Source organism: Plecotus auritus (genome assembly GCF_963455305.1).
Source record: "Plecotus auritus genome assembly, chromosome: 3".
NCBI classification, from domain to species: domain Eukaryota; kingdom Metazoa; phylum Chordata; class Mammalia; order Chiroptera; family Vespertilionidae; genus Plecotus; species Plecotus auritus.
Genome location: NC_137772.1, coordinates 139,644,147 through 139,670,888, shown reverse-complemented (window position 1 = coordinate 139,670,888; position 26,742 = coordinate 139,644,147). Strand labels below are relative to the sequence as shown.

At 39.9% G+C, this 26,742-nt stretch overlaps 1 protein-coding gene across 13 annotated transcripts in view; it reads right to left on the bottom strand.

Annotated features, from left to right (window-relative positions):
* Positions 1 to 26,742, bottom strand: part of ATP2B1 (ATPase plasma membrane Ca2+ transporting 1) — a 138,201-nt gene that overhangs the window by 71,339 nt on the left and 40,120 nt on the right. Inside the window, exon 1 of one of the 13 annotated variants that reach the window (XM_080659677.1) lies at positions 7,181 to 7,474. The exons of the other annotated variants lie outside the window; for them this stretch is intronic. The gene's annotated coding sequence lies outside the window, so the exon portion shown is untranslated. Of the gene's footprint in view, positions 1 to 7,180; positions 7,475 to 26,742 lie in introns of those variants that run through there. 13 annotated transcript variants of the gene reach the window in all.

The following is a 26,742-nucleotide window of genomic DNA, read 5'->3' as shown; positions in this document are numbered from 1 at the left end:
GTCCGCTTGTTCAGTTGTTTGGTCATCCCTCACTAACCCTCCTGCCGGCCTGGTCATAGGCAGCCATCTTGTGAGGGTTAATTTGCATATTACCTCTTTATTATATAGGATAACTGTAGAACTATCTTACCTAATAATAGACAAACATGTATACTGACCGTACCTCTGCTACGCCCACAGCCAATCAGGAATGAGCATGCAAATTAACCCGACAAAGATGGCGGGTTAATTTGCATATGCAGGTGTCGAGCGGCCGGGTGGGGCGGGACGCCTGCTATGAGGGGGAGGGGGCGGAGGCAGCTACAGGAGCAATGCTCCACTCGGGAGCGAGGGCTTGGCGGCTCCCGGGCGGCCCAGGAGCAGGGACTTGCAGGCTCCTGGGCGGCCGGGAGCGAAGCCAGGGGAAGGAAGGCCTATTCTTGCACGAATATTGTGCAACAGGCCTCTTGTGACATATAAAAAATAAACAGTATATATTCAAAGACAAAGGTTCATTTTGCTCAAAGCTCAGTATACATTACCTCAGTGTTAATTAACAGGATGTAAGTGCTTTCCTCACCCATCCTCAAAGCTGTTTTGGGCAGTAATGACAAGAGTCTAACAACTAACAAAGGAAGGTAACAGACCTATTCCACTTTGCCTTGTACAAAGACACCTAATATAATGTTACAGGTTCATCTACAAAATACAGACACAATAACAGTAAATACACACCTCATTAAATGTATTAATATATGTAAAACTATTTGAACTTAGCCTGGCACACAGTGAATGGTAAGTACACATTATCTTTTTTTGTTTGTTTGTTATTTAAGAATATTGGCGGATACATTATATAGAGAATACCTCTCCCATAAGGGGGATTCCCCAGCCATTTCTGAATGTTTACAGAAATATTTCTAAACCTAGAGGAAAAGAGAATCTTGATGACAGTCTAATATAAATGAAGCTCTGCTATGCAGATAAAACATAGGGTGACTGAATATGTCAAAAAGACTAATGGCCCAGCCGGTATGGCTCAGTGGTTTAGCATCAACCTATTAACAAGGAGGTCACGGTTTGAATCCCGGTCAGGGCACAACATGCCCAGTTCTGGGCTTGATCCCCAGTGGGGAGGCAAACAGGAAGCACCAGATCAATGATTCTCTCTCATCATTGATGTTTCTCTCTCTCTCAATATACTGATTTCAGAGAGGAAGGGAGTGGGAGGGAGAAGGACTAATGAATAAAGGAGAGACACCAACTTTGTTTTTTTAATATATTTTTTTATTGATTTCAGAGAGGAAGGGAGAGGGAGAGAGAGTAGAAACATCAATGATGAGAGTAAATCATTGATTGGCTGCCTCCTGCATGCCCCCAACTGGGGATCGAGCCCACAACCCAGTCATATGTCCTTGATTGGAATCAAACCCGGGACCCTTCAGTCCACAGGCCAAACGGTTAGGGCGAGAGACAACAAATTTTATTTGTATTACAGATAACAGGCCCACTAAACTTTGCATTGGTCAGGTCTGAATCACCATGAAACAAATTCTGTGAAGTAATGAATAATAAGGAAAATGTTGAAGAATCAGAAAAGCAGTCCACTGAAGAACTAGAAGGAATTTAGTCTATGGGAGGAATATGACTTATGGTAGCTATCTTCAAACATTTGAAATTTTATAGTGTATAAATGTGACTAGATATATTCTGTGGAGTACTGGAGGGCACAAATAGAATGAAATGAAAGTTACGGAGAGGTAGAATTTGGGTAAGGCAGAACTCTGTAACAAGTTATCCAAAATTGGAATGGGTCTATATTAGTTAATTTTAAGTCAATGTGGCTGGATTAGGAGTGCCCAGATATCTCGCTATATTAGTACATTATTTCAGGTAGTATCTGTAAGGTAGTTTCTGTATGAGATTAGCATTTGAATAGGTAGACTAAGTAAAGCAGGTTGCCCACTCCAATGTGAGTGGGTATCATTCCATCCATTGAGGGCCTAAATAGAGTAAGAGAGGGGATTTCACACCCATTCTCTGCCTGAAAGCTGGAACTGAAACATCCATCTCCTGCCCTCAGACTGGAAATTATACCATTGGTTTCCCTGGTTCTCAGGCATTCAGACTTGGACTGAACTCAACCACTAACTTTTCTAGGTCTTTAGGCTGGAGTTGGCAGGCAGATAGATACTGGGACTTCTCAGCCTCCATAACTGCCTGAGCCATTTCCTCATAATAAATCACTGGTATACTAGTATGTATATTTCCTATTGGTTTTGTTTCTCTGGAGACTGCTGATTAACAGAAGATCCCTCAGTCTGTGAGAACTCCCTATCCCTAGACAGTGGATCAAGCAAGATACTAAATGAATGTATGGAAGAGTGTTAACACCTGAAGACAGCCCATTCCTTTTGTGACGATTTTAATCTTTAAAAATCCATTCCTATTTTAAAAGGTAACAACGTTGGTCCTAATCTGCAGTAAGCATGCTTTATACATGTATACAACTGACCTCCTGTTTAGCACCTCATTCTCCATCAATCCTGTTTTGCTTTCAGGTAAGATTACTTCAGAAACAAAATACCCCAGACAAGAAAAGTTATTCTTTTTGTATATAAGATTGAAATATACCATCTAATTTGAAGATATAGCAATTGTGGCCATAAGCTTAGGAAAGTCATTTGATTAATTTCAACCCTAAATTTAGACAAACTGGATATAAATAAAAAGTAACTTACTTACTAGAAACCAATCCTTTTATTTAAACTTTCACTAGTCTCTTAAAATGTTCTCTGAGTTGACTAAAGATTCTCAAGTAATATTGATTTTTTTCAAATCACTCCCAATCCTATATAATAGAGGGAATATGCTAATTGACCCTCACACCGTTGCAAAGCTGGCTGCCCCACAACCAATTAGGAGGGAATATGCTAATTGACTGCCCTCAAAGATGGCGGCGCTCACAGCCACAAGCTGGCGGTGCCCAGTCCCCTCAGCCCCCCAGCCTCCCAGGGCCGGCCCGAGGTGCAGGCAAGCCTTGGATGGCGGCTGTCCAGCCACCCAGGGCTGCCCGAGGCTCGTGTAACCAGGGCCGGCTGAGGCTTGCACTGCCGGCAGTGGCAGCAGCAGAGGTGTGATGGGGTACCGCCTTCCCCTGATCACCAGGTCGCCTCCCACCCCTGAGGGCTCCCGGACTGTGAGAGGGGTCAGGCTGGGCTGAGGGACCCCCCCACTCCAGTGCATGAATTTTCATGCACCGGGCCTCTAGTTCAGAATGAAAATTCAAAACCTAAAAAGTTCTAGGCTCAAATTGTACTCAATTTTCTAATGTTTATAGATTTTATAACTACTTCAGTGTATGAAGTTACTTTTGATTTCATATATTCTTTCCCAAGAAAATTCAAACAGTTCTTTTAAGACATGCAAACAGAAACAGCTCAATAAAAAGTCTTGGATTTTCATTTAAGTGTTAAGCCAATTTTCTATTTACTAGATCTATTATTACATATTTCAGTAAAATTTTTTAAATTAATATTTACAAAATTTCTTAATCCATGGGACCACAAATTATAGATCCAGGTGTGTTTTTTAAAAAAATCCTCTAAAGATAGCTTTTTTCATTCACTTAAGAGAGTAATTGTTTAAAAGTTTCTAAATCAAGCCCAGCCGGAGTGCCTCAGTGGTTGAGCATCAACCTGGAGAACCAGGAGATCACTGTTCAATTCCTGGTCAGGGCACATGCCCAGGTTGCAGGCTCAATCCCCAGGGTGGGGCATGCAGGAGGTGTCAGCTGACCAATGATGTTTCTATCTCTCTCTCCCCCTATCTTTCATTTCTGAAATCAACCAATACACACACACACACACACACACACACACTGAGTGGCCAGATTATTATGATCTCTGAACACATAATAATCTGGCCACTTAATACACACACACACACACACACACACACACACACACACATTAGAGACCTGGTGCATGAATTCGTGCATGGGCGGGGTTCAGCCAGCCTGGCCAGGGGGAGGGGACATGGCCGGTTGGCTGGCCTGCCTGCTGGTCGAACTCCTGGTCGAGGGGACAATTTGCATGTTAGCCTTTTATTATAGAGGATATACACTGAGTGGCCAGATTATTATGCGTTTAGAGATCATAATAATCTGGCCACTCAGTGTATATTATTTAAGTTTCTAAATCAAAATAAAATATTAAACATAAGTTTTTAAAAATTCATCATTCTGTTAAAAAAAAAGGTTACAAAAGAATCAAAGAATTTAATAGCTAAAAGGGATATTGGAGATTACATGCAATTGCTCATGTTATAGCCATTAAAACCAACCACTCATAATCATCTGCTTCCAAAAAGAATACAGATGCTTGTAATAAAAGAAAGCAAGCATTAAATACTCACAAATCATTAAAAAGAGCAAAAGATGAACATTTAAATCATGGGATAAATCATAACAGTGGATAGGTTTTAAGGGGGCTTACAATCAGGGAAATAACTGGCATTGTACTTCAAATAAATACCAACACCCTAGCTGTTAGATGTACAATTTGATGGACCAATAGCTAAAAAGTAGTCTTTGACTGCAGCATTTTAAAAATGAACACTCAAGAAATCTCCATTTTATTAGTTTCTTTTTTTTTTCTTTCAACATAAAAATTAATTCAACTTCGACCCTGGCCAGTGTTGCTCAGTGGTAGAGCAGCAGCCTGAGCATCAGAGTCATCAGGGTTCCACTACTGGTCCAGGCAAGTACCTGGGTTGCAGATTCTTCCCCAGCTGGGGTAGGGTGGAGTACAGGAGGCAACCAATCGATGTGTCTCTCACATTGGTGGTTCTTTACCTGCCTCCTCCCGTCCCTTCCTTCCTCTGTCTCTCCCTCTCTCTCTCCCTCTCCCTCCCTTCCACTCTCTAAAAATCAATGGGAAAAAAATCCTTGGGTGAGGATTAACAATAACAACAAATTTATTCAACTTCCTTTGTAGACAAGCAGTTGTGAGAAGACAGCTGTTTCATTGCGGCTGCTATTGACAGAGAGCACTATCTCATAAATTAAGAAACTCAGCTCACCCCGCCCAACTAGATGCTAGCAGTAACAGTTAGTGTGGACAACTGAAACTCACCACCTTAAATACCCCTTTGGGGGGTTGGACAGTACAATTATTACATAACTAAGCCAAGATTTAGGCCCATTATATTGAAAGCTTATTTAAAGGCAAAATCATGCCTTTTCCACCTTTGATCTCCACACCCTAGCAAGAGATACTACGATATTTCAATGTTCTAATATGACTTTCTGCAGATTAAAAGACAAAAAAACAAACCAACAACCCACCCTTATATCTGGTTTCACACCTATAATTTAAAAATCTTTGAACATTAAAATAATTTTTAATAAAATGTACTATAAACCACTAAATATGAGTACTGGAGTGTAATATCTCACTCTAATGGCAGAAAGAGCAGACTGATCTAATGTATTTCTAATATAATGTATATCAATGAATGGTAGGGACTTTTTTTTTTTTACAAACTTTTATTATGTTCAAATTATTTTATTAAAACACTCCAAAGAACCAATGAATGAATAACTCAATTTTAATATTAGTCAGAACTCACATCTTTCACTTTTTAAGTGGGGCTTAAAAAAAAAGCATATAGTACATAGTGCATAAAAAAGCATAAACACTATAAAGCTTGTTTAGAAAGTAATTTTTATTAAGCGAGTAAAGAATAATACCTATAAAACAAGATTAAAGTCACCAAACAGGATTTATTTTATAGAACTGATAAAGCAGGAAAATAAGCACTGTCTCCAATGCCTGATTAGTCTCAAAGGATCATGAATACTATTCACTGTATGTGGACTAAAATTAGTCCCACTCCCCTCAATTCCCTTTTTCACCTACTACACTCTCCCCAACGCAGACACTAAATACAATGCTTTGAAGGGCAAGTTACAGCTGATGCCAGTAATAAATTTAGATGACCATGTCAGCAAATCTCTCAGGGTGGGAAACAGGTAGAATAGTGGAGGCACCAATTTGTTCTTCCATTGTAGCGATTTTCACCCAGTGTGCCTCAACAATTTTTAAACCACGAAAAACCTTACTCTTTAGTGAGAGGCACTGACATTTCTAACCTTACACTGTCAAATTTTAAAAAATGGCAATAGCCAACACAACAATAGCAGTCCAGTGCGAATGAATCAAAATCATACCTACTTTTTGGGTCAGATTGGCCAAAAATATATTTTTTAGTGTGTGGCAAAATGGTAGTAATTAGTTTGTGTGTCATGAGATGAAAATGGTATAGCTCAGTGGTCGGCAAACTCATTAGTCAACAGAGCCAAATATCAACAGTACAACGATTGAAATTTCTTTTGAGAGCCAAATTTTTTAAACTTAAACTATATAGGTAGGTACATTGTTATTAACTTAATTAGGGTACTCCTTCAATCGCACTGTACGTGCGTGCCCGCACGTGGTATTTTGTGGAAGAGCCACACTCAAGGGGCCAAAGAGCTGCACGTGGCTCAAGAGCCGCAGTTTGCCGACCGACCACTGGTATATCTTTTATCACACAGCTGCAATGATTTGTTACCTCTCTGTCTTCAATGAACTATGATCTCAAGGCAAGATTTGTGTCATTCATTTTTAACCTCAGCACTGTTTGGAATATAGGAGGTTTAATGTTTATTGAATAGAAATGTTTCTGTTTAAATCTTAAGCCAAAAACCAATTTGAAAGACAGGTTTACAATAGTAAACAATGACAATCCAAACAGCTGAGCAAAACCAAACCTCATAACCCTATATTTAAAACAATATGCTAGGCATGTAGTGAGTTAAGAGAAAGTCATAGCATTCAAGCGGTTTTCAAACCATTTTAGTGTGCAAGATACATAAACTTAACTTTCCTTTAAATCCCTTTAGACAAAAGAAGTTAAAAGGTATTTCTGATTTTCAAGTGAATTATACAATGACTGCTACATGACAATAGTTTTTAACCAGGGTTCTAGATCCTTGAGGCTATACAAAGTAAGAAGGCTGAGTTTTAAAAACCCTGGAGGAAATGATACATTTACTTAAGAGATAATTTGTTAGGCTTATCCATACTAAATTAAAATGATACCAGATCAATCATAATAAAGTGAGCAATTAGGTCTAAATAATAAATAAAAATCTTACCCAGTTAAGGCAGTTATCGTCCACTCTGAAATTTGCTATTTCTACTTTATCTCCAACTCACAGATCAACACATTTCAGCTTAGCTTCTACTGTGCTGCTCTGAAACTAGTCTTCAAGGTGACCACTGACTCCTCTTGGTCCTGTATCTAATGGACACATTTAGTCCCTCTTATCTGACCTACAGGCAACCTTTGTTACTGCTAACTACTCCCTCACTCTTGAAATGTTCTGTTGCCTTAATTTCTCTGATGCTTGACTCTTGTTCCCAGCACACTGTCATCTCTGGCTGTTCTCATTTTCCACTGCTTGTTCCTCTTCTTGAATAACTGTCAAGGGAGTCAGGGGGAGGGGTTGGGTGGCACTGTAATCATGACCACAATTGTTTTCTGTTTTCATCTGTTTTTAGTCAGCAAGCATGAGATCAGGTTACAGATGATAGTAAAAATGTATCTGCATGTCCCTTTACAAGGTTTATTTTTTTTTCTGATTCTCTCATATTTTAGAATTTCACAATTTAATTAAAATGATGAAACGACGCTACAGCAGTCTGGATAGTGAAAGTGTGAATAAAACCACCTGGTTTCCTTGTCCTAGGCCCACACACAGCTCCTATTCCCCTTGAGTTTATAAAGGAATATGTTTAGCCCAAAGCAGAACAGGTTCTAGAAATTGGTGATTCATCCTCCTCCCTGGGGTTGTAAGACAATTACTCTTGCTTTTGATTAACTGTCATTTCCAGCACAGATTATTTGTTTATGCCAGCAAAGTACTTTATTAGGCAGAGTATGTGATAAAATTTTCATGTGAATGATCCCAAACACAGACCTTGAAGTTCACTATAGACATTCTTGTTTTATGGTCAAGTCAGTCAGAATTATCTTATTTCAAACACTGATGTCACCTATAACTCTTGAAAAGTTATCCTAACTTTGCAAGGTTGTACTTACAGAGCCAAAAAACACAACCTCTCAATTTACCACAACCAGAAAAATTTAAAGTGCTGAGGCACATATTGGATAACTAAAAATCATTTGTGTATGAATTCTACATACTATACAGATCAGTGGTGCCCCAACTTCAGCTTGCATCGGAATCACCAGAAGAGCTCCTCAAAAACAGATTGTTGGGCCCCACCCCCAGAGTTTCAACTCAACAGATCTGAGGTATAGTACACTCATTTACATTTCTAACAACTTCTCAGGTGATGGTGGTGCTGAGGCTACTGGTCTGGAGACACACTGTTGTAGCTAAAAAGTGTGCCTTGAATTCTGACTAAGGAACAAACTGTTGGATTATCACCTTAATCCAAAATTTCCTGACAACAACATTAGCAAATTACTCATGGTTACTTTGCTGTTCCTAATTTGCAGAAATAATTGAAAGCAGATCATATTCTAAAAATACTCTGAGATGTTACTTTAAATTGTTTTGATGTTTAGTAGCAAGTACATTAATGTTTTTTACTCAAAACCTTATATTATACTAGAGACCCAGTGCATGAGGGGGGGGGGTGTCCCTCAGCCCAGCCTGCCCCCCTCACAGTCTGGGAGCCCTCAGGGGTGGGAGGTGACCTGGCAATCAGGGGAAGGTGATGCCCCATCACACCTCTGCTGCTGCCACTGCCGACAGTGCAAGCCTTGGCCGGCCCTGGTTACCTGAGCCTCGGGCAGCCACCATCCGAGGCTTGCCTGCACCTCGGGCGGGACCTGGGAGGCTAAGGGGACTGGGGGACTCCGGAGGCAGGTGTGTGGAGTAGCTGGAACCGACTGGGGGCGGGCCCGGCGATGCTGCGCACCTGCTGCCCTGGCAGTGCTGAGGGGACTGGGCACCACCATCTTGTGGCTGTGGGTGCCGCCATATTTGAGGGTGTGGCAGTCAATTAGCATATTCCCTCCTTATTGGCTGTGGGTGCCGCCATCTTTGTGAGGGTGTGATGGTCAATTAGCATGTTCCCTCTTTATTAGATAGGATAAATACTGCAAATAATTTCCTTCATTTAAAGTAAGAAATGTGGAGGCTCATATATGGCTACATTTTGGACATATTGAAAGTGATTTTTAATGCCTGAAAGTATTCAATTTTAACACATTTAACAGAAAATTATAACTTAGAAACCCACCTTCTGCTCTCCCCCAAATTAAACTACCCTGTTTTCCTCCTATTCTATTATTCTCTTTAGACATTTTAGAAACTTTTAACCTAATAATAATAGTTTCCCAGTAAAAGAAAAGACTTTAAAAGCTCCAAAATAAAGAAAATTAATCCTATCCTGTGCAGCTTACCACCAAATAAAAGAACATATTATAGCCCTAGCTGGTTTGGCTCAGTGGATAGAGCCTCGGACTTTGGACCAAAGGGTCCCGGTTTTGATTTCAGTCAAGGGCACATACCACAGTTGCAGGCTCTTCCCGAGCCTGGGCCCTGGTCAGGGCACGTGCAGGAGGCAACCAATCGATGTATTTCTCTCACATTGATATTTCTCTCTCTTTCCCTCTCTCTTCCACTCTCTCTAAAAATCAATGGAAAAATATCCTTGGGTGAGGATTAAAAAAAAAAAAAAAGAGCATAATATATCTTCAGTTAAATATGTGAACTAAATGTTCTATCATTTTCCAGGCTCAATGGTTTTGAGAATGTCAGCTATAGTTAAGAGATTTCTAAATTAAAACTGTTGTTTTCCCCCCTTCTGTTCAGAAGCTAGAAGGCAGTATGAACACTTGAGTGTCACACCAGCTGCTCTATCAGCCTACTCAGTTCTGAAGAGCTTCTATCCTGTCAGTTCAGAAGAACCTACATTTAAATGCTTAAGGAAACAGGATGCTCATTATGTCACTGAGTGAGCTCATAAAAATAAAGTTGGCAATATTTAGGGAGGCATAACTCTTACCTGTAAATCTACCATGAGCTTCCTGTTTTCTTAATTAAAAATTCTAGATTTCAAGGATTATATATTCAATATTTAAACCAATACAGAATTATGAGCAGAAGACATTTTCCACTTCTCTATCTCCTTTTTCTTTATTTATACAGTTTGATAGCTGATCATCTTTTGTATTTCCAGCTGTGGTTACTAAAGAACAGCTCAGTAAATCAATACTCTTGCAACACGTTCAAAGGGTCTGGTTGAAAATAAGGTAAGCTACACTTTAAGAAGATATTGAGGCAAGAATTCTATTTATAGTTAACTCAACAAAGTGCAAACAATGGACATTAGGGGATGTGCTGAGGCATAACCACTCCATCCCATCATATTGATGATCCTTTAAACATTCTGGTTTCACAGTTCCTAATTTTCATTCCAAGACTTTGATTTGTACTGTGACTGCTATCAAGAGTAGAGCCATACATCAAAAGTCATCACTTGAAATGGTTCTATTTTCAACATTTCCTCTCTGGCACACCTTCTCTCTCTTTGTTTCTCTTTATTTATACAGAATCTTATAGATACACTAGAGGCCCAGTGCATGAATTCATGCACAGGTCGGGTCCCTCAGCCTGACCTGCGATTGAGGCTTATCGGGGGACTGCCACCACCCCCCAATCGGGGCTTATGGGGGGGCTGGCCAGCAAGGGGGAGGGGCCACAGGAGGTTGGGGGGCCTGATCGGGGGTGGGACCAGCTGGGGGGAGGGCCGATCGGGGCCTGGATCGGGCCGGTTGGCCGCTGCAGTGAGCATCATAGTGACCAGTCTTTCCACTGTTTGGTCGCTGGGCTTATATATATATAGATTCTGACCTCTAGGTTCAAAGGCAGTCAAGATCCCTTCTGATAATACTTGCCTCCCTAAAAAAGCTAACTTCCTAATGGTCAGAAACTTCAGTTTTACTCTTATGTCTCACTTGCTCTTTCATCCTCCTACTGTGTCCATCTGGTTAATTGGCTACCCCTGAAATGACATAACATCTGGCTGAGCAATGTTGATTAAAATGTATAAAAGTGAGTTCTTAGTTCCATTAGAAATTTATTGTCCTTAGTCATAAACCATCCACCAACACATCTCTAACTTACTAGCATGTTCCTCTTTCTATTCCAAGTTTCCTGAATTACTCTCATCTTTATGCAGGCTACTCAAGCCTACCTCAAGACCGAATTTCCTTGACTGCCATTACAAGTTACCACCACCACTTCATACGGGTTCCTTTACTTCACTTAAGCAATATTCAGATACATTCTACCCCAAATAACAAACCTCTCCTGGACTGTGTTAACTAAAATAAGTTATCCTTTCCGCTGCCTTTTCCCACACCACTTAAAAAGGTCTATCTTCAATGCTTCTTTCTGACAGTCCACTAGCCAGCTGGATCCATTCTCACACTTCTGAGTTGTCTCTCTGGTGGATCAATAATCTCAAGCTTCTCGGTCCTCATCCTCCTATATATACACTTTGGGTCATTTGACAGTACTGTTCCCTCTTACCCATATCACTTAACTAGAGGCCCGGTGCACGACATTCATGCATGGGGGTGTGTGTCCCTCAGCCCAGCCTGCACCCTCTCCAATCTAGGAGCCCTCGAGAGATGTCCGACTACCCTACTGGGATTGGGCCTAAACGGGCAGTCGAACATCCCTCTCACAATCCAGGACTGCTGGCTCCCAACTGCTCGCCTGCCTACCTTCCTGATTGCCCCTAACCACTTCTGCCTGCCAGCCTGATCACCCACTAACCACTCCCCTGCCAGCCTGATTGATGCCTAACTGCTCCCCTGCCAGCCTGGTCACCCCTAAATGCCCTCCCCATGCAGGCCTGGTGACCCCTAACTGCCCTCGCTGCTTGCCTGATGGCCCACAACTGCCCTCCCCTGCTGGCCTGGTCTCCCCCAACTGCCCTCATCTGCCAGCCTGGTCACCCCCAACTGCCCTCCCCTGCAGTCCTGGTCCCCCCCCCAACTGCCCTCCCTTGCTGACCTGGTCTCCCCCAACTGCCCTCCTCTGCTGGCCTGGTCACCCCTAACTGCCCACGACTGCCCTCCCCTGCAGGCCATCTTGTGGCAGCCATCCTGTGTCCACATGGAGGCAACCATCTTTGACCACTTGGGGGCGGCCATTTTGAGTCTTGGAGTCAATTTGCATATTACTCTTTTATTAGATAGGAGGATTAGGTAGGATAGAGGCCTGGTGCACAGGTGGGGGCCAGCTGGTTTGCCCTGAAGGGTGTCCTGGATCAGGGTGGGGGTTCCCTTGGGGCGTGAGGAGGCCTGGGTGAGGGGCCTGTGGTGGTTTGCAGGCCGGCCACACCCCCCAGCGACCCAAGCAGAGGCCCTGGTATCTGGGATTTATTTATCTTCTATAATTTAAACTTTGTAGCCTTGAGTGGAGGCCTGGGCTGGCCAGGATGTGCGGAAAGCTTGGCTTCCTCCATTGCTGGGGAAACCCAAGCCTCCTGCTCACTCCGTGGCTGCGGCCACCTTGGTTGGGTTAATTTGCATACTTGCTCCTGATTGGCTGGTGGACATGGCTTGTGGGTGTAGGGGAGTGATGGTTAATTTGCATATTACTCTTTTATTAGATAGGATTAGTTCTCACAGGTCTCTAACTAATCCTTGTCAGCCCACATTCCTTAGCTTTTTAAATCTTTCCACACCCTAAATGAGGTTATCACTCTTCCTTACAACCTCTCTCTTGGCAGCTCATACCATGTCATGTCGTGACCTACATCTAATGCCTTGATCAAGCTCCAGGCCCATTTTTTTCCACTGTTAACAGACATCTCCATTGGAATATCTTGCAGCACAGCAAACTCAATTCTAAACATATCAATGTCCCTCCCAAACCTGTTGTTCTTTTCTGAAATTGCTATCAATCCCCAACATATATGAGTAAGCCTTAAGTCCAAGGCTCTTTCTTCAATGAGGGAGAAAGAAAAGTACACAAGCAAATACAATTAAGTATTATAGAGAGCATCACCAAAGGTTAGTGAACAAAGGATGAAGTGTTAAATGGGTATGTGGCTTTGAGAAAGGCTTCACTGTTTAGAATACACCAAAACTGAAGTGGAGGGGGGTACAGGTGGGAAGGGCCTGAAAACAAGGAAGTATGATTGCTTGTTTGATATACTTGAGCAAAGGAGAACAGGGAGGTAGCACAGAAAACATCTATTTTTACCTCTAGAGGCTTTCTTACCAGTAAAAGGTTGTGTTCTCTCCTCAAATGCAACTTAAGCTTCCTGAGGGCAGTAGCTACAATTGTGTGCCTTTTATAGCTCTTACAGAGGCTGAGAGATTGCTCAACTGTTCACTAAACTAAAAATGGGTAAGAGTAAAGTTTAAATTGTAAAAGCTTAATGCATTTAAAATCCTCAAACTCCCCTAACAGAAAATCAAAATAAAACAGGCACACACATAAAAAAAAAAACAACACAAACTTTACATTAATAGAGTACTGAGAGGAAGGGAACATGCAGTTTTCAAAAGCTCTTGACTTCTCAATTCTTTCTGATGTTTTAATACAGATTACTTAAATCGTCTTATAAAACAAATAAGTGATTTGTATAATCATTGGAGAGAGACAGAACATGTTTAGTATTTTTGTAGCAACTGCAGAAAGTAAAGTGAAGGATTCGGGAAGGTGATCAGAAGGAAGGATTACTTTTAAGGTGGTGACAGACACTGGCAGCATCTAGCTTATAAGCATCTCCTCTCTGCAGAAGTCTTCAATAGAAGACAGCTTTCAGCACGGGTGTCAGAAATCAAATCGCATCCCTCCACCCAGCCATTTATTTCAGTATTGTTCTCATTCTCCCCACCTCCTTTTTCTTCAGACAAGTGTCAAATAAATCTCCTAATGTCATTTCCCCTAATGAAATTTGGTCTATTATTCTCTTTCTACTAACTTCTCCTTAAAGAAACAGTTAAAATGACATCTCTACTAGGACCCCATGGCATGGAATTAATCTACTTCTCTGGGCTTCTGTAGTCTGTTTGAGCCACTATCACATTACCCTATACCTGGGTTTCTTAGTGACTACTACAGCAACAGCACTTGCCCATAGGAACTGCTCAATACAGGCTAACTGAACTGAACTGGAGAATATATGGCAATGCACTAAAGACAAACGGTATTCTCTAGAAGGCCCATCTCAGGTGCCTGCAAAAGAGATTGTCAATTCCAGAGAAGCAGATTCTTTCAGCACTCAAGAGGATGCCTGGCTCACCACTGAATCATAACTATGATGGTGGCAGGTCCATAATTTCTTAGATTTCATTCCAGCACTTTGCCATACTAGCTGAGTGACCTTCCACTGCTTCAGCTTCCTAACTTGTAAAATAGGAATAACACCATTTACCTCATAACTTCTGAGAGGTTTAAATAAATTAATATATGAAATATCTTAATATAATCTCAATATCTTAGTATCTGGCACTTAAAAGTAAGCACTCAATAAGCTATAGTAACTTATTTAATTGTTACAATTAGCAGTAATATTTTAATTAGTTTCCAGTAAATTGTCATATTTAGCATATACTATATAATACTTAAGTTAGCCTATTAATAAACAAGGCTTATAATATATATGTCAAATAAGCAAAGACTTTAATTCAGTATTTGAATGTGATGTATTCAAGAATGAAAAAGCAAGAAGACTGTATCACACATCCAGAATTTTGTAACAGCTGATCTATAAACTAGATTGGTATATTTAAAAAAGAACATGAGAGTGACATCCCAGGGGGAGAAAAAGGTTTTTTTTCCCCACAAGTAAAATTAGATGATTTCCCTGGCCCGTGTGCTCAGTTGGTTGGAGAGTTATCCTGTATACAGAAGGTTGCTGGCTTGATTCCTGGTCAAGGCACATGCCTAGATCGTGGGTTCCAACCCTGGTCGGAAAATGTATGGGAGGCAACCAATTGGTGTTTCTCTCTTGCATGGATGTCCCTCCCCCTCCCTCCCTCCCTCCCTCCCTCCCTCCCCCCTCCCCCTCCCTCTCTCAAATCAACAGAACATATTAAAAAATTAGATGATTAGTTAGAGACTTAACAAATAATGATTAAGAAAACTAAATGCCTTTATCCATTTTGAGTTTACTTTTGTGTATGGTATAAGTTGGTGGTCTAGTTTCATTTTTTTGCATGTATCTGTCCAATTTTCCCAACACCATTTATTGAAGAGACTGTCTTGACTCCATTGTATGTTCATGCCTCCTTTGTCAAATAATTATTGAGCATAGTGGTTTGGGTCAATATCTGGGTTCTCTATTCTATTCCATTGGTCTATATGCCTGTTCTTGTGCCAGTACCAGGCTGTTTTGAGAACAGTGGCTTTGTAATACAGTCTGAAATCTGGTATTGAGATCCCTCATACTTTGTTCTTCTTTCTCAGGATTGCTGTGGCTATTCGGGGTCTTTTTGTATTCCAGCTGAATTTTTGGAGAGTTCTTTTTATGTCTGTGAAATATGCCGTTGGTATTTTAATGGGGAGTGCATTGAATCTATAGATTGCTTTGGGTAGTATGGACATTTTAATGATGTTGATTCTACCTATCCATGACGGGAAACCATAAAAATACTAAAAGAATCCACAGGCAGAGAAATCTCAGACATATGCCGAAGCAATTTCTTCACTGATACTGCTCCTAGGGCAATGGAAACTAAAGAGAAAATAAACAAACGGGACTACATCAAAATAAAACGCTTTTGCCCCGCAAAAGAAACCATCAACAAAACAACAAGAAAGCCCACTGTATAGGAGAACATATTTGCAAATGTTATCACTGATAAAGCTTTAATCTCCAATATTACAGGGAACTCATACAACTCAATAAAAGGAAGATAAACAACCCAATAAAAAAAATGGGCAATGGACCTAAATAGATACTTTTCGAAAGAAGACAGAAGGAAGACCAAGAGACATACGAAAACATGCTCAAAGTCACTAATTATCCGAGAGATGCAAATCAAAATGACAATGCGGTACCATTTCACACCTGTCAGAATGGCAATCATCAACAAATCAACAAAGGACAAGTGCTGGCGAGAATGCAGAGAAAAAGGAACCCTCGTGCACTGCTGGTGGGAATGCAGACTGGTGCAGCCACTGTGGAGAACAGTATGGAGTTTCCTCAAAAATTAAAAATGGAACTCCCATTTGACCCAATAATCCCACTTCTAGGAATATATCCTAAGAAACTAGAAACACCAATCAGAAATGATATATGCACCCCTATGTTCATAACAGCACAATTTACAATAGCAAAGATTTAGAAACAGCCTAGGTGCCCGTCAGCAGATGACTGGACCAGAAAACTATGGTACATCTACACAATTGAATACTATGCTGCTATAAAAAAGAAGGAATTCTTAACATTTGCAGCAGCCTGGATGGAAATGAAGAGCATTATGCTAAGTGAAATAAGCCAGTCAATAAAAGAAAAATACCACATGATCTCACTCATTTATGGATAATAAAGAACATTATAAACAAAAAGATAGCTACAGAGGCAGTAAAGCATCAAATAGACTGTCAAATTACAGCGGGAAGGTTGGGGAGGGGTGGGGGAGATAAGAGATCAACCGAAGGACTTGTATGCATGCATATAAGCATAACCAATGGACGCAAGACACTGGGGGGTGAGGGAATGTATGGGAATGGGGTGGGGGGGGGGGCAATGGGAAGATATGTACACATGTAATACCTTAATCAATAAAAAATGAAAAAAGAAAAAAGAAAACTAAAGGCCAACCTGCAAAACTCTTTTGACACAATTTGCAGGGCAAAAACACAGAAATATAATCTATCCAATGATTATAACCACACAGAATTCACATACCATAAATGGACAAGAACCAGAAAATATGTGGGGAAAATGAGCTAATTTGTCGGAGTAGCCTACAGATTTTTTTCTTTCCTAAATGCTTTGAATGCTATTTACACAAATTAAAACTGAAGTATTTCTCTTCAATTGTTAGGTGTTCTGACCTTGACCTATCAGCAGTACACTGAAATTCTAGTGCAATGAAAGAATTTGTCAATTCTGGTACTGACCCACAATATTCTTACCAAAACTGCAAACATTTTAAAGTTAATGCCTATGATCTAGGTCCGTGGTCGGCAAACTGCGGCTCGCGAGCCACACGCGGCTCTTTGGCCCTTTGAGTATGGCTCTTCCACAAAATACCACGGCCTGGGCGAGTCTATTTTGAAGAAGTTGCGTTAGAAGAAGTTTAAGTTTAAAAAATTTGGCTCTCAAAAGATATTTCAATCGTTGTACTGTTGATATTTGGCTATGTTGACTAATGAGTTTGCCAACCACAGATCTAGGTTATCACATGCAAACTGTGTGTTGAGCAGCAAACACTTCATTTTAAAAATGCACCATGCAAACTATCAATCAAGGAGGTACAAATAATCAATGTTCAATGCTGGCCTGAGCAAATAGGAGACTAAATTTAAAGAGAAGAGAAAATAATAACATACCATAGCAATGATTTTCAAATCTTCTTCATTTCATGGCACACATAACTAGTTATACTAAAGTTCTGTGGGTATTTTTGCCAACCTGATAAAAATAGGTATAATTTTTATTCAGTCACATCGGATGGCTACTATTGTGTTGGCTGTTGTCATTTTTTTAATTTGAAAGTCTAAGGGAAAAGAGGTCAGTGCCCCTGACTAAATAGTCAGGTACTGCATGCTTTAAAAATTCTTGTGATACATCAGTTGAAAAGTGCTATGCCCCAGGAAAGACACAGGCACAAATAGAAGAGTAGAACCTCCTCAAAACCTGATCATAGGGAAATAAGTATAATGGTGCAGCCCTCTACATTTAAAGAAAAGGCTTCAGAACTCACTAACAGACTTAGCTTCTCATAATAGAAAACTTGAGGAATTAAATTCTAAAATCAGTATATTAGATTAAACCATTTGACACTTATTTTTGTAGATAAAAACCAGTAGAATATCAGCAATTTCATATGGTTCAACCTACTGTAACTGATTGAGCAGAGCATCCAAAACGAGCATCCTAAAGAGAATAAAATGGAATCCAGGACTCAAGATCTGACATAGGCTTAATGTAGAACGTGATGGAGGAAAAAAAGCACTTAATAGTAAAAAATGGGCTGGTCAACCATGAAAGCACAAGCAAAGGACAAGTAAAACAGGAAAAACACACAAACACACACACACACACACACACACACACACACACACACACACACACACACACACGGACTGGCTTTTCTCATTCATGAAATGTTTAAGGGTAGAGAGTATTCCAAGCTATAACGAGGTTCTAGTAGTATTTGTATCCTAACTGTGAAGAATTATAAAATTGAGAGTAATTATCAGACTAGGACACCTGAGCAATTTATAATACACTGTACACAGGTCATTCTACCTAATCCTCCCAACACCCTATGAACAAGGTACTATTATTACCTCCAAATGCCAGATGAAGTAATTGGTCTTTGAGAGGTTAAGAGAAGTCTGATTCCATTACACATTCCAAACATATTATACCACTTGTTCTGCCTACAAACTCACTAAGCAACCTTCTAATTATAATGTGGTTTCCCATGTGGCAAATCCATGGGGAAGAGAATGTGCTAGCCAGGACTTGAGAGTCTGTTTCCCAAGGCAGTTTTTTCTCCTCTGTAAATTAATAAATTGACATTCTGATTCGTACATCAATCTCATGAGCTTTGGTAATACGAACCTGACCCCAAAAATGGATTGAATGCAGATGAATTATGTTTCAGAGCCTGCAAGTCTCAGACTCTTTACCATGGTAAATCTACTAAGGCATGCAGTCCTTATCCTATGAGGGCCCTTTGGGGGACAGCCAATCCTCTTCCTCCCAAGAGAAGACATAGCTCAACATCATCATTAGCAGTCTCTTCTTTTAGGAAATCTCTAGAGTACAAAGAGGTAACAAAGAAGGGGTGAGATTCTAATCCTGACTCTGCTGTGCTAACATTTAATCCTGAGCAAAGGACACTATCTCCTTCCTCAGTCTCATTCTTCTCATGTATAAAACAGAGAAGTTGGGACCAATAATCTTATATTCATTTGTTATCTAACACCTATGGCTGCCTATTTGGTAAAATACTCCTCTCATGTGCAATTTCTAGTTTCACCTCTCTCTCTCTCTCTCTCTCTCTCTCTCTCTCTCTCTCTCTCTCTCTCTCTCTCTCTCTCCCCCTCCCTCCCTCCCTCCCTCCCTCCCTCCCTCCCTCCCTCCCTCCCTCAGCATTCCTTTCCTGTGTCTCTGACTCCTCACCCACCCCCCCACACACACACGGTCTGCCTCTACATGCAAACAATGACGTCTGGGGTCCTCTATTCTTATCTCAGCAGCACTCACAGTTATGGCTCTAGGTTTGTATTTATAAATACTATTTGTACTTCTCATTATCTGATTACTATGGATCATATAGAGTATAGTAAGATTTTTGCATGCACTTGAGGTTTTGAAAAGCTGTGTGGTTTTATCTGAAAGATCCACATGCAATCTAAATAGTCTTGGGTTTAAGATTATAACCGGGCATTGATATTTTCTTTTCCAAGTTTTGTCTCTTGCTTCCACTTAGCTTACCTACAAAACTATACTTCCAAACCTCATTTCTCTCTCATCTCCAAAACCTTGATGGTATTTTAGTTTTTCATTCGAACCTTAAGCCCAAACCTCCAAACTCTGTTGGTATAGCCAATCCCCAAATCCCTCCAGACCAGCCTTTTTCAAACTGGTGTTCTCGAGAAGACCTCACAGTATGTTGATAGTTATGGACTAAAAAGGTCAGCACAGTAAACAGGTTTCTTTGGTCAGAGACTTTTCATAGCCTTGCACATTTGTGAAATCTACAAGAGGGAAATATTATATGTAGCATTTCCTGAACTTATTTTTAACTACTCTTTTTTTTTTCCATGGGGCACCTATTAATATCTCCTGGAACCAGGGTTTCACAGAATACTTTAGGAAACACTGTTCTATTCCTCCTTATTACAGTCAAAGAAACAACCAGTTAAACTAAAAAGCACCTCTGATTTCTCACTCTCTCCCCAATAACCAATCCGTAGCTAAATTCCTTTCCCTTTCCAATCTTATCATATTCATCCTTTCTATTGTCTCTGAAACACCAAATGCCAGACCCTGTTATACATAAGAGTCATAAATCATGTCACATAAATATTAGATGTATTGCCATCAACCCTCAAGGCTGTCATGAGGATTAAGAGAATGAATGTGACATCTTGAATAATGTGTCTTTCATAAGCATCCAACATTTCTTCCCAAGTTACTTGATATTTGTTCTTTATTATGGCAAATATCCATCTCTTTGGTGAGACTAGCATAAATCTCATAAATATCAGCCATGACTGGGGGCTTTTAAATGAAGTAAATAAGAAATGTGGATAATACAAATAGGGTGTAAATAACAACAGTGCCAGAGTGGGTATAATGCCCAGCACTGGGTCACCACCCTCTTCAAAACATAATCAGGAGGTACAGAATAGGTAATAGCTTATAGCTAGTTCCTCATTTATTCAAGCATTGAAGTCGGTGGGGTTTGTTTTTTTTTTACTCTGTATCTGTAAATTGTGCACCTCCCTCAATGAGCGAAAGTTTCAGAAGAGTTGAAGACCATCATTCCTATACATTTATTTGTAATCCCTTACTGACATTGGCATGAAAAAAACAACAAACAAGTATCCAAACATTATTCATTATTTTCTCATTCAAGTTATATCTAAGTGCTAGATGTTGGAGACAGCGAGGTCTCCACAGAACTTACATTCTTCTGGAGGATATATATCTATATATCTATATATGGAACTACTAATTATGTAAGTACTTAATGACAGTTGAGGTAAGCATACATTGGCTCTTTTTTAACCTTTGGTTATTATTCATAATTCAGTAAAAAGAAAAGCATTAAGCTCACACAGGGTTCAAAAGAGTGTATATTATTAGAGCCTTTAGGAATTGGCCAGAAAATGAAAAAATAAATATAGGATATTAGGGGGAAGACAGGGATGGGTAAGTGGAAAACTTTCGGCCATAAGATAGCGTTATAAAAGCAAATTCTTTGAAACTGTGCCTATGATGACAAACACTGCAGAATAATAACTTTTTGGCTTGCTGCCAAATATAAAAGAAAACCACCCAATTTTGAATGGTTACTATAGAGAGGACTGTGCTATCATAAAGTTGAATGGTTATGATAATGATGGTAACAATAATAACTAACATTTCAATGGTGTGTTAGTTCACTATGGCCCTATGAGATTGGAACCATTACTCTCCATTTTACATTTGAGGAGACCGAAATGAAGCAGGTTAAGTAATTGGCCCAAGGTGACAAAAGCTACTAGGACAGAGCTGGATTCACACACAGGCAGTGTGGTTTGCTCCTCACCACTCTGCCTTAACTGCTTTTACATGTATGTACATGAAGGCATGGCACATGACCTCTCTAAGGTTTTCATCTATTTGAAAATTCAACACATACAACTAAAATTCCCTGGGAATTTTAATTCTGAAGATTCTGTGTTTAACACACCAAGAATTTTCATCAATATTTACTAAAGCTCATTATGTGAAAAGCTTTATATTACATTACAAAAATATAAGGAGGCTGAAAAAAAAGAAAAGGTGCTATTCAGTTTCCAATTCAAGAGAAGTTTTTATTAAAAATAGACCAGACATGGATTCAATTCCCAGTCAGGGCACATACCCAGGTTTTGGGTTCAATCCCCAGTAGGAGTGAGTATGGGAGTCAACCAATATTTCTCTGTCTCTCCCTCTCCCTTCTTCTTTCTCTAAAATCAATAATATATCCTCAGGTGAGGATTTAAAAAATAAATAAAATAGACTAGAAACCTCAATTTGTTCTAGCAATTAAGCTAATGCTCATGGGTTTCACAATTAAGACATGCAATAGTATACATGCAATCATCCTATATAATAAAACCTTAATATGCAAATCGACCAAACGGCAGAACCACTGGCGGAACCGGTCACTATAATGCACAATGACCACCAGGGGGCAGATGCTCAATGCAGGAGCTGCCCCCAGCCCTCAGACCCAGACTGGCGGCAGTGATGGGGGGCAGAGCTGGCAAGTCGGAGGCACCAGGCTAGCCAAGGCGGGTGCCAGCGGGGGCCCCCTGATCGCCCCGCAGATCGTCCCTGATCACCTGTTAGGCCTACGGACCCTACCTGTGCATGAATTCCATGCATCGGGCCTCTAGTATTACATAAATGTCAATTTTTCTCTTTCAGAGGCAAAATATTCAAGTCATTTACTCTGAAGGAAGAGATACTTGTATTCTGAAGGCAGCATTACTCATTACATATTCTTTTAAAGATTATTCCGAATGTTGATATTTGTGTTATTGCTATATTACAAATGGGCCTAAGAAGCTCATCTTTTATCCCTGCAGTGAAGTATGTAATCTGGCACAAGGAAGGCACTTAAATGTTTGCTACCTGAACAAAATTACTATTTTACTATAATGCTAGAAAAAACATGCAAGCTCAGCCAGTGTGGCTTAGTGGTTGAGCATTGATCTCTTTACTAGGAGGTCATGGTTCAAGATTCCTGTCTGGGTTGCAGGCTTGAGCCCCAGTGGGAGGACGTGCAGGAGGCAGCCGATGAATAATTCTCTTTCATCATTGATGTTTCTATCTCCTTCTCCTTCTCCCTTCCCCTCTGAAATCATAAAGATCCATTTTTAAAAAAGGAAAAGCATGCAAGTATGAAATTTGTACCCTCCCCAACAATGCTGTTACATATCTTACAAGTAATGAAGTGCTTTTACTATCCAGAAAAGTGGCCCCCACAACCAAGTTCATGATCTTCAAAATATTTCCTATGACTCAACCATTAGTTACCACTATAATAAAAGAGGTAAGAAAAGGGTCCTTGTCAGGCTGCCTCAGAATTCATTACAATCCTGGTGGTAGATGTGCTGTTTGCTGTGTATCTTTTGGGGAAAGATGCTGCTTTTACCTAACTTAAAGCCCTAATTTGACAGGATTTACTTTTAGGTATAATTATTTCAAAACAAATGATAAAAGGTTCTTGGAAAAATTAAGTTACTTAAAGAATACTTAACGAATCTATTTAGGCCAGAGAATTGTTTTTAAAACCTCAGAAATGTATTGTCATCCAAATGGTTCCTCACTGTAGGGAGGGGTTTAATTAGTAGAAAGGGCAGCTGAACCCAGGTGCTTGAATGTGTCTAACACAGTGGTCGGCAAACTCATTAGTCAACAGAGCCAGATATCAACAGTACAGCGACTGTAATTTCTTTTGAGAGCCAAATTTTTTAAACTTAAACTTCTTCTAACGCAACTTCTTCAAAATAGACTCGCCCAGGCCATGGTATTTTGTGGAAGAGCCACACTCAAGGGGCCAAAGAGCCGCATGTGGCTCGCGAGCCGTGGTCTGCCGACCACTGGCACATATAAAACACAAATCCAAGCTGAGGTGGGCACTGAAAGTGCAGGAATGAAGAGCCCCCAGCCTCCTCTCTCCCTCTGCAGGAGCTCTTAGGAGTGCAGATTAAAAGGGCTAAAACCAATTTTTTCAATTTACTCTCAATAATAAATATTTCCTGAATTCACCTTGGATACACAAAAACCATATAAAAGTATTTGCAGAAGAATTACAGACACCATTTATACCGCTGATGGTTGGCAGATTTACTGGTGATATATTTTGGTTGACTGTGTGGCAGCATCAGAAATAACTGCATATGACTTGGAATACTCAGTTTTAAAAATTACAATGTTCTCCTAGAATGGGCCTAAAAAAACAATCATTTACTATATTTCAATTTTTAAAATAAGAAAAGTGTTTCTAATGTTGCTGTTTTTGTTGTGGATATTATTTACAATAAATAAAAGTGTAATATGCAAATCGATTGAACGGCGGAACGACCGTCCAGATGACCTTCCGGACGAAGCCCGGGCTGCGAGGGCAACTGAGGCAGCCGGGGCTGTGAGGGCCTCTCACGAATTTCGTGCATCAGGCCTCTAGTTTACAATAAAAGGATAACAAAGTGGCATGCAAAGTTGGGGAATATAGTCTTCTCTTAATGAAGACACCACTTTAACTAAGGGTATAAGAATTGCAAATAGATGCAGCATATTCGTTTTCTAGCTATTGCCACATTCGCACAAAGCAAGACAAAACTTTGTGGCTCCCACATTCTTACAAGCTAATTACCCTTCTCAATTCACATTTTTTAAAACAACTGTAGTAATTCCAAGATTTACAAAGCAGCCATTTGTTATTATTACAGATCAAAAACAAAAGAAAAAGTGTGCTTTTTTTAGTTTCAAATCATGTTCTCTCCTTAGAAGAAAACTTTAGGAACTAGTATCCATTATGAATTTTAAAAATGTTCAGAAGTCACTCTCTCTGAAAAACAAAACAACCGCCAAAAGTAAACCAATCATTGCGCTACTCTGAAAAGTTATTTCACAATGTTGAATAGTAACAACTATGTCAAAATAAATTTGGCATAAATTTTTAAAATTTAAGCAAATAACTCTAGAGAAATTATTTGCAACTTATTCTCCAAGGGCTCCTTATTCACATATTTATAGACATTGTGGTAGTCAATATGCTAGGTACCCATCAAAATGCAGTACTTTGTATAACCAGTAGAGCCGGGAAAGCAACACAGGACTAACACGACCTTTTCTTTATCATTGCCAAGTAATACTGAATACGGACCCTGCAGGATATTAAACACCACCTTGTACTTTTCAAGGGTCCAGGGCCCAGCTTTTGTGGCACTAGGTAGAGCCCAGCTGTTTTGATTGATTTACCACAGGACATGGGAGTCAAAGATTATATTCTCCCCAAGTCTTTCTAGCACACTAATGAACATTTTAAGGGATAGTTTCCAACTGAAATTAATTCTCCCCCTACTCACTAATGGTAATATCTGATTTACTGTACTTTCCATGGAAGAACACAAGACTAAGCTCAGAATGAAACTTAAGCTTTACCCATTTTAAGATTGAAAATGCCACAGAACAAATGTACACTCTCTGCATCCTCCTCTACTATCTTCAAAGGACAACTGTACTGGAAGTAATACTACTTACACTTCCTTGAAAATACATGAACCGGTTCCTTCACCCTTTCTGCACTAGCTCCTGGTACCAAATTGCACCAGGGTTCATTTTTCTCCTCTAGAGTATCAGAAAATCAGATGTGGCTATTCATTCACCAGTAGTAGACTGTCAATTATATTATAGCCCATTCTGTTCATTGTTTTTCCCTCAAAAACCTGAAGGAAAATATAAAAGACACAATTTTCAAATGGCACAAGTAGGGAGAGATAACATATACCAGATTGGGCATATGAATGAGAGTGACTTCTGAACATTTTTAAAATTCATAATGGATACTAGTTCCTAAAGTTTGTCTCAATGAAGGAGACAAAAAAACCCCACAAAAACACAAAACAAGATGAAATTTTATAAATACTAAAACCTGCATAAAGATGTCTTAAGGGGGTTAGTCATATATAAGTACAAAACAGAGAAATCTTCAAAAAAGAATAATTTAGGGTTTTAGTTCCCTGCAAATTTAACCTAAGCCTGCCTGAATTAATATTACATCAAATAAGCAGAGAAGGAAGGCAGCTGTGGGTCTTCAAAATTTCCTGAAGAAACTAATTAAGGAAAAGCATTATTTGTCTGAATAGGTCTTTGATACTGGGAAAACCTGGCCAGTTTTAGAAGCTCCTGATTATATAATCATGCGGAAGGGGGCAGGGAGGTTGAGAGCAAGACTGAAAGCACCAAAAAAGAGCTGCCTTTTTGTGTGTGTCAATGGCTAAGGCAACTTCAAGGTGAAGTCATTTCTACAGAAATCTAAATTCATGTGCTCTTACGGAAAAGCACAAAAATCATTTTCCTGTTTAAAAACAACAACAAACCAAAAACCATTCTCCTCTTTTTTTGGCAATCAAACAAGGGTACAGATAAATGCAATGCTTTACTTCTAATTATCAAGAGCAAACCATAAACATTTTATAGACAATTTTCTCAGTTATAGTTACAGAGACACTATTAAGTTTAAGCTGAAATGTTCTTGCTTTGAAAAACATCGCTCCCACAACCATCATGGATCAGGGATAGTAAAGGGCGTGTAAGAGGTATCACCATGTACATTTCCAAGCTCAGCTGAATTAGCCTTTATATTCCACAGAAAGAAGTGGAGTTGGGTGGGGTTATTACACCATTGTTCATATTTTATCAATAATGAAAGCTATTATAATTGAAATAAAATCATACAGACTGCCAAAAACTTCCATTTATTCCTCAACATGAGTGTCTACTGTGTGTGAGGCAATATTTTAGGAAGCCAGAACTCAGTGGCAAACATGATCGTGTTCCTGCCCAAATGAACCTTGAATTCACTAATTATCAGTCTCTTCCATCTATTTTCTAAGAATGATAAATACCTGAAAGAAGGATAGTGTGCAAGGGAAGGGCACTATTTTAGTGACTATGAAGAGTATTTGAGTCTCCTCAACAATGACAAGGAAGCATCCTCAAGAAGATAGGGAGGAAGAGCATTCCTGGTGGAGGGAACAGGAAG